The 14,120-nt window shown below is 37.6% G+C and overlaps 1 protein-coding gene across 2 annotated transcripts in view; it reads right to left on the bottom strand.

Moving 5' to 3' along the window:
* The window catches only part of LOC121371917, a 102,109-nt gene extending 88,573 nt beyond the window's left edge, over window positions 1-13,536 (bottom strand). For both annotated transcript variants that reach the window (XM_041498167.1, XM_041498173.1), the window contains exon 1: window positions 13,199-13,536. The gene's annotated coding sequence lies outside the window, so the exon portion shown is untranslated. The remainder of the gene's footprint in view (window positions 1-13,198) is intronic.
* Between the last annotated feature and the right edge of the window lie 584 nt (window positions 13,537-14,120).

Below are 14,120 nucleotides of genomic sequence, written 5' to 3' on the forward strand. Positions count from 1 at the left end.
ACGTATACCGCCTTCTACTGTTTGTTTTATAAACATCAGTGTATATGTGGACTGTCATATTCCATAAAAACCAGCATGAAACCCATGTGAAACGTACACCGCCTTCTATTGTTTGTTTTATAAACATCAGTGTATATGTGGACTGTCATATTCCATAAATACCAACATGAAACCCATGTGAAACGTACACCGCCTTCTATTGTTTGTTTTATAAACATCAGTGTATATGTGGACTGTCATATTCCATAAATACCAACATGAAACCCATGTGAAACGTACACCGCCTTCTATTGTTTGTTTTATAAACATCAGTGTATATTCCATAAAACCCAGCATGAAACCCATGTGAAACATACACCGCCTTCTATTGTTTGTTTTATAAACATCAGTGTATATGTGGTGGACTGTCATATTCCATAAAAACCAGCATGAAACCCATGTGAAACGTACACTGTCTTCTATTGTTTGTTTTATAAACATCAGTGTATATGTGGACTGTCATATTCCATAAAAACCAGCATGAAACCCATATGAAACATACACCGCCTTCTATTGTTTGTTTTATAAACATCAGCATATATGTGGTGGACTGTCATATTCCATAAAAACCAGCATGAAACCCATGTGAAACGTACACCGTCTTCTATTGTTTGTTTTATAAACATCAGTGTATATGTGGACTGTCATATTCCATAAAAACCAGCATGAAACCCATGTGAAACATACACCGCCTTCTATTGTTTGTTTTATAAACATCAGCGTATATGTGGTGGACTGTCATATTCCATAAAACCCAGCATGAAACCCACGTGAAACATACACCGCCTTCTATTGTTTGTTTTATAAATATCAGTGTATATGTGGTGGACTGTCATATTCCATAAAAACCAGCATGAAACCCATGTAAAACATACACCGTACTGCATTGTTTCTTTTAAACATGTCAGCCTAAATACAGTCTGTTAATCAATGGAAATGAACTCTTGTGGAATGACGTCATCAACATCAAATCAATTAATAGGAAGGAAGTAATTTTTCTTCCTTTTGTCATTTCATTATTCAGTTTGGATTTTTTTTTCTTTTCTTTCTTTCTGCAATTTTTGCTAAGACATTCACTATCCATCAGAAAAGATGACAAGGAAAACAGATCGACAAATAATAATACTTTGCGGTTTGTAACCATGGGGCCAGTTTCCGTTCGTAATTAGTCCCATGACTGACGTAAATGTGGCATCATTTCACATTGAAGCATGTGTATGATGGGTGGGTGGGTTACGTGGGTTGTTCCATTCTTTTACAGTGGGGTGCAACAAGTTTTAAAAAGTGCACTGGTACTGTCAAATAAATGTGGAAAATGCAAGTCCATGTTATTTGCATTAACAACATGACACTTTTATTTCTGAATTTTGTCTATGTGTCTCAGGTAATTAAAACAAAACAAAAATCAAAATACAGTGAAACCCCTCTAAATCAGACACCCTTAAGACCAAGACAATTGTCCGGTATTAAGAGGGATTCAGTTTCGGGAGGTTACGTTCTGTACTTGTTTTAAAAAGGGACTCTGTAACTAAAACATTAGTGTTGAAGGAATTCCGGTTTACAGAGGGTCCGGTCTTGAGAGGTTTAACTGTATCTGGAACAGAACTGGAACAAGACTATCTGATTATCAAATAGTATTTAGGACGCTGATCCTAACATTAACAATTTTTTTGTTTCAAGCTGATATCAACACAACAGGTTCATTAACCTTCTATTTGTATTTTTGTGAACTTTTATTTTCGTGCTTATATCCAATTAAGGTTCAAGCATGCTGTCATGGGCACACACTTCAGCTGTTTAGGCTGTCTGTCCAGGACAGTGGGTTAGTTGTTAGTGGTTAACGAAAGAGAAGAGGGTGTAGTGGTCTTACACCTACCCACTGAGTGGCTAAAACTTAACTCTAGGCGGGAGCCGGTACTGGGCTGTGAACCCAGTACCTACCAACCTTATGTCAGATGGCTTAACCACGACACCTGGTGGGGAGGGAGTGTCTTATTAACTCTCTGTCTCATTGCGGAAAGTAATTCCTCTTACATTACATATATATACTTTTTGGGCTAGGGTAGAATAGACAGTGATTAAACTCCATACACACACTAATTTTATCAACTTGAGGGAGGGGGGAGGGGGAGAGTGTCTTATTAACACTGTGTCTCATTGCGGAAAGTAATTCCCATTACTTCACATACGTTTTGTCTACCCGGACTACCGGTACTTTTTATCCAAGGCTTACATGGTGAATTGTCAAGTGACACACACTCGACACATATTGTTCATATCTTCCATCATTGCATTATATTTCCGCAATGAACTCGCACTCCCCTGTGGGAGTTCTAAAATTAATGAATGCACTCACACACACAAACTCGGGCTGTAATGTTATATAAGCCAGATACTTGAGTCATCATCGCATAATATTTACACGGCAACAAACGTGGGCGTGTACTGTTAGTGTCCGGCTCAGCGACAAGAAGCTAGTTACGTCATAAGTATTGTAATTTAGGATTTAAGTGGCACATACTTGACAGATACAACATTTTCAGTCAAGCATCAACTACCGGTCATATATATTACCACCAATTTTACGCACTTTTGGCCGTCAGTAGGGGAAGAAAAAAAAAGATTGATGTAACCCAATTCGAGACCTCACTGTTTAAGGAGAGCTACAACCCCCCTTCCTTTTCATTTCAACTTATTTCCATGCGTATATCCAATTAAGGTTCAAGCACAATGTCCTGGGCACACACCTCAGCTATCTGGGTTGTCTGTCCAGGACAGTGGATTAGTTGTTAGTGGTTAGTGAGAGACAAGAGAGTGTAGTGGTCTTACACCTACCAATTAAGTTGTTAAAACTCGCTCTGTGTGGGAGCAGGTACCGGGCTGCGAACCCTGTACCTACCAGCCTTATTACTGATGGCTTAACCACGATACCACCCTCCACATCACTCCCCTAAGACTTATTCAAGGAGTAATTTTTAGCTCCCCTTATTTATACATGTATGGTAATTATCTTAAAAGGCTTTCCATAATTTAAATTGGTGAGCAATTAATCACTCCACTCAATTTGTGTGGTATGTGCTACCCTGTCTGATGGTACATGTAAAAGAAAAATGTAGCAGGTTTCCTCTAGATGGCTGTGTCAAAACTACAAAATGTTTGACATTCAATAGTCGATGATTAGTGGATAATGTATTAATGGTATCAACAAAACAAACTGGTGAAAGAAGACAACATTATGACCAAAATATCAAAATCTTTTTCTTTTTTTTTTTAACGAGGTTGTGTTGTTTTTTTGTGGGGTTTTATGGTGTGGTTTTATGTTGGGGTTTTTTTGTTTGTTTTTTGGGGGGGTGGGGTGGTGGGGGGTGGCAGTAACACTAGTACATATAATATACTTTTTATTAGTCCTTTTACATGTAGGCCCCCACCCCAATAAAAAAACAAATTTTAAAACATGAAGGATTTTACATTATGGAAACCATGCAGAGCCTCACAACTGGTACATCAAAGATTATGGTATGTGCTGTGCTGTCCTGTCTGTGGGAAAGTGCATACATATATAAAACATCCCTTGATTCTATGGAAAAATGTAGCAGATTTCCTCTAAGACTTTGAGTCAAAAGGTTTTAAGGGTTTTTTTTAAAGCTAGACATTTAATGATGTAATCTGTTCACAAGGCATTCAAGGCCATGTAAGTAATTAATGTATTTAAATCCAGACTGGAATAATCAGGTCAGTAATTAATTTATTTCTCCGAGAGGTAGGTCAGAGATCATATTTTAGTTCATGATGACTCATACACCGCCAACAGAAGCCTACGTGCATTAGTATTAATAGGGGAAACACATACATAATTCAGATTCAATCTGAATGCAATATATATATATATATATATATATATATGTATATGCTTAAATCAGCATTTCTAATTCTGTGGAATACTAAGTGACGCAAGTCGTACAGATACATGTATGTAGATTATAGCTGTTGACATTTATAGTAGAGACAAAAATAGAATGAAAATGGTTTTCATTGATTATTTATTTAAAGGGACAGACCCTAGTTTTTAAACACTACAGCATATATTTCACTATTAGAGCCGTTTATGATCACTGAAATCAAACATTACTTATATTTTATTCTTTAGATTATCCATTTCTGTAGAACCAAAGTGTTTCTGGTCATCCTGGTGTTTGTAGTTTTAAAAATGCACTTGCGTCTGAGAAGTTGCGGTTTACTGATTCGAGTTCTAGTCTATTTTTAAGGATATTTCCTGTTTTTATGTCACAGACTCTTCTTTCACTCTATTGTAACTTTATCCAAATGTGTTACAGGTTTGTAAATTAACTAAACTTAGTGTCCATTTTTTACAGGTTAAAACTAGGGTCTGTGCCTTTAAGATAAAACTGACAAGTAATGTATTACATGTGTAGTCCACTGGTAAAATGATTGATATAGCAAACCCTAGTAGGAAAGATTTAAAGGGACATTCCTGAGTTTGCTGCAATTTATAAAATGTTATCGACCAACAGAGACTTTTTAACGATTGTAATTACATATCAAATATATTTTTCTGTATAACATATTAGTGGCTGTATATTAAACGTGTTTCTGGTCGTTCTACTATTTGTACTAGGTTAAATTTCATTTTATTTCCTAAAATAGTCAACATCCAATTTGAGTGTCTTACAAATATTATGACGACCAGAAACACATTGAATATACAGACACTGATATTCTAAACAAGAAAATATATTTAATATGTAAGTTTAATCGTAGAAATATTTTATTTTTCGGAAACATCTTACAATGCAGCAAACTCAGGAATGTCCCTTTAATGTCGTGAAGCGAAAGTCCTAAAGATGATGTAGGAAGGATGTAGTCCTAGAGTGGAAGTCCTCCTAAGATGAATACATTGTCTGGAGAATGACAGTCTTCTTAAATATGAAGCAGGAAGGATACATGTATTAGTCAGGAATGGAATTCCTCCTAAATATGAATGTATTGCCTTGGGTGACAGTCCTCTTAGATATGAAGTAGGAAGAAGTTATCATCCAGAAGAGTGGAAGTCCTCCTAAAGATAAAAGTAGGATGGATTTATCATCTAGGAAATTGAAGTCCTAAAGATGAATGTATTATCAGTGGCAGTCCTATTAATGATGAAGTAAGAAGGATGCATTATCTAGGAGTGACAGTCTTCCTAAACACGAAGTAGGAAGGATGCACAAATCAAGAGTGGAAGTCCTAAATATGAAATGTACTATCATGAATGATGGAATGGCAGTCCTCCTAAGTATGATGCAGAAAGAATGTATCATCAAAGAGTGGCAGTCCTCTTATTGATTAAGTAGGAAGGATTTATCTTCCAGAAGCTTAATCCAGGAGATTGGAAGTCCTCCTAAAGATGAGATAGGCAGGGTGTATCATTTTGGCAAGTGGCAGTCCTTCTAAAAACAAAGCAGTGATTTGTTGCGTACAGTAACTAGTCATGGTCATGTCAAATCTCCTTGGCACTCTGCTATATACAGATATGACTTTGAACTGTTGATGGCTCTGTTCAGATTATTGTGTACACGTTATATGAAGACTACCTTGAAAAGTCTTAGGGCAAAGATACATGATTACCTCATGCAATGTGTGTTACATATTAATCTATATACAATGTTGATATAAAAAAAAGTGCAGCTCAAGCAGAACAATGCTACACACACACAGGCAGACACAGACACAGACATACACACAGGCACACAGACACACATACAAAAACCATTACTGAATTCATCCAGGACTGTGTTTATTTACACAGGTTTTGCTGTAAGCACCAGCTAACAATTTAACTGGGTCATGACATTCATTTAACACTAAACACCGAAACTAGACCACCAATCATTTCATAATGTTCACTGGCACAAAGTGCTCATGACAACTGAACTCAGGGCAGTACAGAAATGACACCATGTCGGTCAATAATGGTCATACATAAATTCATTGCATTACCAATCTGGCATTGTCAGCTACATGTAAATTTTTATCCCATCTTGAACTAATCTGGAAGAAGGAAGGAATGAATGTATTCAACACACTCAACAGTTTAATTACGGTTTTATGTTGTTGGGCATATGGTAACGGCCACACAGATAATGAGAGAGGAAACCTACTGATACCACACAATTGGCTGCTCTTTTCGATTAGATGCAAGGGACCTCTTATATATTTGCAACAAGCCATAGACACCATAGTACATACCACAGCCTTTTTTTACACCAGTTACAAGTGGAGCATTGACTTGGACAAGAAATAGTCCAATGTGTCCACTGACGGGGATTGATCCCAGACTGATTGCGCATAAGATAAGCACTTTAACATTAGGCTCCATCCCACTTCAAAACCATTTTGAGTATAACTTCAAAGGATTCATTGCTTGGAACATTAAGTAAAGTATGTATAGCATTACATTAAAAAATAAAATGTCAGCATGAATGGAGTTGAGCGGTATACCATATATACTGCTTGGTATCGGTATTATGGCAATACCGATTTACTGTACCAAGCAAATTTAAAAATACTGAAATTTCGGTATTGAAAAATGTTATTGGCCATTTAGTCAAGGACTTAAAATATATCAGACGAACACAAAATAGATGAAAAGAAGAGATAGATGAGGGCATTGTGTATTTAATTTCATTCAGATGAAAAGAAGAGATAGATGTGGGCATTGTGTATTTAATTTCATTCAGATGAAAAGAAGAGATAGATGTGGGCATTGTGTATTTAATTTCACTCAGATGAAAAGAAGAGATAGATGAGGGCATTGTGTATTTAATTTCATTCAGATGAAATTAGTTGGTAAGACTTAACTCAGGCATGCATTTAAAGCCGAGTATACAGAAAATACGGTTTGATATCGGTATCGCTATTGTATCAATACCAAAAACCCGTAACGATACCAAGGTAAATCACAAATAAAAAAATACTGAACCTCAAATTTCAATACAGTATTACCACGCAACCACCCAGCTCTAAGCATAATAGTATGTGCATGCCTGCAAAATACACATAGCATGACTGATGATCTCTCTGTGTGATAGCAAACACTCTTGAATGGCTACGGTGACATCTAGACAAATGTTTATTTTCATTTCAACTTATTTTCATGCTTATATCCAATTAACTTACCGTTCAAGAACACTGTCCTAGGCACACACCGTAGCTATCTGGGATATCTGTCCAGGACAGTGAGTTAGTTGTTAGTTAGAAAAAAGAGGGTGTAGTGGTCTTACACTTACACCTACCCACTGAGTCGTTAAAAGTTGCTGTGGGATGGAGCCGGTAACGGTCTGCGAAACCTTTATCTACCAGGCGTATGTCCGATGGCTTAACCACGACACCACCAAGGCCGTATGTCCGATGGCTTAACCACGACACCACCGAGGCCGGTCAAATGTTTATTATGAGACATCCTACTTAGATATATAGCATGAGGAGAACAACGACATTGTCACATGCATTACAGGAATGTAACCGTCACTCACTGTCTGATACAGCCTATATCTGTCAACTCGGTAAATCAACCGAATGACACTGTGTTGAAGCTGAATGTTACAATTTACAGGCCTTGAATTTGACAAATTAGAGGGCAAGGACATTTTGCTTTAGATATATACAGATTTTTTTAGAGCATTATCATGTTTATGGCTAGAAAGCAGTGCAGCACTTGTGGCAAACTCTTCACCAAGAGTTGTAATATAGATTTTTTTTTATCCATATGGTTCAACATAACCGAGTTAATAATAATCATATGAAGCACACGTGTAATAACAAGTGTATAATGACGTAATTTTAGGAAGCGATGTCATAACATGACTGTGCATTTGAAATATGACGTCATTTCGTCATCTCCTTCTAGTTGTGGCTGAAACATTTTGAGTTGGGTCTTGTTGTCCATGAAGAAAACAACAATAATAATATGGATAATAAAGAAATTATTACACTAGCGTGTGAGTCTTACTGATTTTACGAAAAGAGTGTCAGGATTCATGTATTACCCTCGCACTCACTCGGGCAATATAAAAATCCTGACACTTGTTCCGTAAAATCAGTATGACACACAAGCTCGTATAATAATCTCTATGTACCACAACAGCACCCATGGATGCAACATAAAGAGCATTATCATGTTATGGCCAGAATGCAGAGCAGCATTGGTGACAAACTTCACCAAGAGTCTTGATATACATTTGGACCACAACAGCACTCATGGATGCAAAATAAAGAAGTGTTGATGATTTCATGTTTTCATAATATAACAACTTTCAGGAGTTGTGTAGGAGTATGATGATCAATTATTAATATGCAAAATACTAGTATTAGACACGACCAATTTGACTGTGAGACTGTTTAATTGTCAGAGCATTGGGGCATACATGAATGATTATGGCACTGAAAGTTGGTTTTATTTAATGACTACAGCACATTGATTTATTCATTATCGACTATTGGATGTCCAACATTTGGTCATTTTGACATTTAGTCTTAGAGAGGAAACCTATATTTTGCCATAAGTAGAAAAGGATCTTTTATATACATCATCCCACAGACAAGATAGCACATACCATGGCCTTTGATATACCAGTCATAGTGCACTGGCTGGAACGAAAAATAGCCCAATGGGCCCACAGGCGGGGATTGATCCCAAACTGACCATGCATCAAGCGAGCACTTTACCAGTGGGCTACGTCCCTTCCAACAAAAGTAATGTTCAGAAGATGTGCTCTTCTGTGAGAAAAATAGTCTTAAAAGATCAAACATCCCTTATGCACCATCCCATAGACAGGACAGTACATACCACAGCCTTTGATATATTAATGTTATAATTAGTAAGAAGGCCTCAGGGGAGAATAGTCTAGAACTAATTGAGTTACCTTCTATAAATAAAGATTTTATTTATTATTATTATTATTATATATACCAGTCGTGGCCCTCATTAAATTTGAGCTCAGCATAAAAAAACCCCATCATGAACAGGAATTTATAAAAATCACAATAATGGTCAATAGTAATGAAACAAACATGTTCAAACTATTTACATGTCAGTTCAATTCTGAATTCATGAATGACTGACAATTTCTTCTTCTATTACTGGCAACACAGACCTGGCGTGTCAGAGATAACATTCAGAGAAATGTTTATGAGGTATTCCCTCTCAGACATACCAGTCCAAGAAGAAAGAAAGAAAGAAATGTTTTATTTAACGACACACTCAACACATTTTATTTACGGTTATATGGCGTCAGACATATGGTTTAAGGACCACACAGATTTTGAGAGGAAACCCGCTGTCGCCACTACATGGGCTACTCTTTCCGATTAGCAGCAAGGGATCTTTTATTTGCGCTTCCCACAGGCAGGATAGCACAAACCATGGCCTTTGTTGAACCAGTTATGGATCACTAGTCGGTGCAAGTGGTTTACACCTACCCATTGAGCCTTGCGAAGCACTCACTCAGGGTTTGGAGTCAGTATCTGGATTAAAAATACCATGCCTCGACTGGGATCCGAACCCAGTACCTACCAGCCTGTTGACTGATGGCCTAACCACAACGCCACTGAGGCCGGTAGTCCAAGAAGAATGATGACATTCTCGCATGCATTAGGCCGGAAAAAAAAAAGTACTTGTTTCCTGTTACATGCTGGAAAAATATTGGGTAGGTAGGTAGAAAAAACATTTTATTTTGGAAAATAATTTTATTTATGGATATTAAATAAAGGTGTTGACTACCGGTATCCAAAATAACCTCTGCATGTATAAAAATGCATTATGCAAACCAACAATACCATTCATCACAGTGTTTTCCCTAGAAATGAAGTAAGGCATGGTAAAGTGACGTTTTGGGTGCATATTTTATGTGCAGTTTTAAATATACGGTTGTTTTTTTTCCCATTATACAATTTTCAAAAGGACGAAAACCGTATGGCCATTTTATTTTCTATATCCATCTCATAACTTAATTAAAAAAAGGAAATATGTAGTACTATCCACATAGGTGTGTTTAAAGGCTTCTTTTTACATGGGCAACTTATATATTTATAAAAGGCAAGGCATTTTGATTTTGAGGGCAACATGGTGCTAACCTGCACTATCTGTGGGAGAGTACATACAAAAGTCCTCTTGCTGTTTAATAATAGGCAGGTATACTCTCATACTAACACTTAACTTCTGTACTGGTCCAGGACAGACTTGGTTGAACCATAATTGGATAGAAACCAGTAAATAAGTTAAAACAATTTCTTTTAATGAAAACTGAAAAGAAGGGTTCTGTATTTATCTGTCCAACAATAACATTAAAAAAAAATATTATGAATATTATCTTTCCTAGTGTATCTAAAAAATGGTAGACTTACCAATTTTATAATTTGCAATGTTAGTTTTATTCTGTATGCATCCAGTATTAAAGTACACACTTGGTTTGAAGCAATCAATTGGTCCAATGAATAGAAATGCCGTACAAATGCTCAGGATGCTCAAACGACGCCACTAGAGCACATTGATTTTTATCTTTAATATCATCGGCTATTGGACGTCAAACACATGGTCATTCTGACACTGTTTTTAGCGGCAACCCACGAAGTTCCCAGTGACCACTTAAAAAAAATAACGAAACGCATTGAGATCTTACTGACATATTTAATCATTTGATTTGGCAGTAAACTCCATCAGTATCGGTAAACATTCCCTCCCCTAGAAGGTCACTAAATTTCTACACGGCCAGTTTGTCGCTGGAGTAAATCATTAAATATAGTTATTATTATTATTATTAATCGGAACACCTCGCTACGCTAGATGTAGAGTAAATCGGAAAAGATCGCATATATTCGTGAAAACAATTTTCCGATTCTTTGCCTGATATCTCACAAAAGTTACCGAACTTCAATTTGAAGGGAAGTAACTCCATCAATCAATTGTTAGAAGAAAACATTTCGTGGCTAACGGGTTGCCAATAAAACTAAATTTGCGACAGTAAAACCACTGATATACATCCGCAAATCGGAAAACACAGTAAGGTTATCCCCTAAATGACACCAAATTAGTGTGTGTGATAGTTTTGGAATGTTTTCGTAAAAATCGTTGTTATACTGAAAAAACATTTTTGGATATACAAAAAACGTTTTAGGGTCAGCAGGTTCAAATTAGGGTCCGTCGGTTAACTGGAAACAAAATATTTTATGATACGGCTTACCTGTCACTCAGTGACTGTTATAGGGGCAGGACGTAGCCCTGTGGTAGAGCACTTGTTAGATGCATGGTCGGTTTGGGATCGATCCCCATCGGTGGGCCCATTGGGCTATTTCTCAATCCAGCCAGTGAACCATGACTGGTGTATCAAAGACTGTGCTATGTGCTATCCTGTCTGTGGGGTGGTGCATATAAAAGATCCCTTGCTACTAATGGAAAAATGTAGCAGGTTTCCTCTCAAAGACTATACATCAAAATTACCAAATGTCTGGCATGTATCCAATAGCCGATGATCAATAAATCAAGGTAGGATAGTGAATTCAGGGACCCAACCCTGACACTATCGTAACATATTTCTGGGGCAATAAACTATTTATTAAAATTTTAAAGAAGAAATAGTCATTCTGCAATCATAGACCGACCACACATTAATGTATATAAGGGATCTCACACCAACAACAGTGACTGCAAAAAACACCTTGAGTATCCATTGCCGGCATGAGTTCGACCCGTACTCCCCTTTAGGGGTATGGATCAAACTCTTTCCCCATTGCAATATTACTGTTACTGGTAGTTAATACAAGATTACGGACATTCAATTGTACATTACATCTTTTATTAAATATATAATGTGTATGTGCAGTTTCTGCGGTGCTCTGAAGAAGCTAGCGGAAGGAAGGAAATGTTTTATTTAATGATCACTCAACACATTTTATTTTCGGTTATATGGCGCCAGACATATCGTTAAGGACTACACAGATATTGAAGGAGGAAACCCACTGTCGCCACTTCATGGGCTACAATTTTTCGATTGGCAGCAAGAAATCTTTTATATGCACCATCCCATAGACAGGATAGCACATACCACAGCCTTTGATGTACCAGTCGTGGTGCACTGGCTGGAGCGAGAAATAGCCCAATGGGCCCACTGACGAGGATCAATTCCAAACCGACCATGCATCAAGTGAGCGCTTTACCACTGGACTACGTCTCGCCCTGAAGAAGCTAGCGAAGAAATCTGCTTATAACCAACCAACGAAAAAATATCCACCCAGTCCCCCCCTCCCCTAACCCTAAGCCTCACCCCTCCCCTAACCCTAACTAAAAGGGGGGTCCTGGGCGGATATTATGCCGATATAACAAAGGCCGTGGTATGTGCTATCTGTCTGTGGGATGGTGCATATATAAAGATCCCTTGCTGCTAATCGAAGAGTAGCCCATGAAGTGGTGACAGCGGGTTTTCTCTCTCAATATCTGTGTGGTCCTTAACCATATGTCTGACGCCATATAACCGTGAATAAAATGTGTTGAGTGCGTTGTTAAATAAAACATTTCTTTCTTTTTCTCAGTAAATAACTGAGACCGATTCTTTTTATATTTATATATATATACATATATATACTGCCTGCCTTCTTATCTTAGCCAAGACTTAGGCTTGGTACAATCCTAAATACTTTATATGCAAATCCTTAATTCCATTCAGCAGTCTTAGTTTGACAGCCTTTTAACCTTTATTATTATCTTACAAAACCTGCATGTATGCCCCTCCCCTCCCGGATCTGCCACATCTGAACAGTAACAATATCCCATTTCTACGTGCATCTCCTTTCGACTATTTATAAACATGTCAAGATCAGTCCGAGTGGTCAAGATCTGGCATGAGTTCCACCGTACCCCCTTTCAATGGTTAGGGTAGTTTTAGGCATAGGGTTAGGGTTAGTCTTTAGAGCCTTTGATATAGAGGGGTACGGGTCGAACTCTTTCCCAAGATCTAGACTAATTCTAGATATGAAACTCGAGAAAGAGGAGACAAATATATTACAATCGTAACAATGTCCGCCATTTGTGAACGACAGTAAGAGAAAGAAGGGGGAAGTCAAGACAGAAATCTTGTAACAGATGTCCAAATAACCAAAAGAAACTTACCAGCTATTCCCATCAGAATTTAGGCAGACGTCGATCTTTGCGAGCCGTGTAATGGTATCCATAGCAGTAGTCCATACGACTCGTATCTCCCCTTCCCCCGTGACATATCGCAGCTATCGTAAAAAGGTATGGTTGTGACCTCAATAACGTTTTCTACCAGTCTACCAGTCGCGAATGACTAACACTTAAATATCCTGTTTATCTTGTGAACGGCTGTGACCCAGTTGACGAATCACTGTCACCGCTGCCGACAAAACATTCCGATATAACGAAACGGTCCGCTGAACACGGCTAGCTAAATTTAACGCATACTGTTTCGGTCTCAGTTCAGGGCAGGTTATCCGCCATCGTTGAATGCCCACAGTGTTTTTGTGAAGGTCAAGGTCGGATTTCCCACACACGGGGTCTAACGCTTGACCTGTTCCCGTGAGTATTCGTAATTGTTATTTACATATCACGACACGCGAGTTTGCGTCATACCGACATCTTAATAATTTACACTCACTGTACGATAATAATGAAATTATATCACACTTTATGTAATATTATATGTAGACTTTTAATAAGCTGTGTACATACATGATACCGATATGTATAATTAAAAGGCCAGCTATTTGTGTACTAAATATTTATGTACACAATTGTATATAGCCTATACATTGTAATAGCCTAGATATGTTTGTTTTGTTTAACGACACCACTAGGGCACATTGATTTATTTATCATTGGCTATTGGATGTCAAACATTTGGCAATTCTGCCATACAGTCTTAGATAGGAAACCTAAAAAAATGTTCAGTTAGTATCAAGGAATCTTTATAAATGTACCACCCCACAGACAGGACAGCAAATACCACGGCCTTTGATATACCAGTAGCGGTGCACTGGCTGGAACGAGAAATATACCAATGGGCCACCGACGA

Source organism: Gigantopelta aegis, chromosome 1, assembly GCF_016097555.1.
Source record: "Gigantopelta aegis isolate Gae_Host chromosome 1, Gae_host_genome, whole genome shotgun sequence".
NCBI lineage: Eukaryota > Metazoa > Mollusca > Gastropoda > Neomphalida > Peltospiridae > Gigantopelta > Gigantopelta aegis.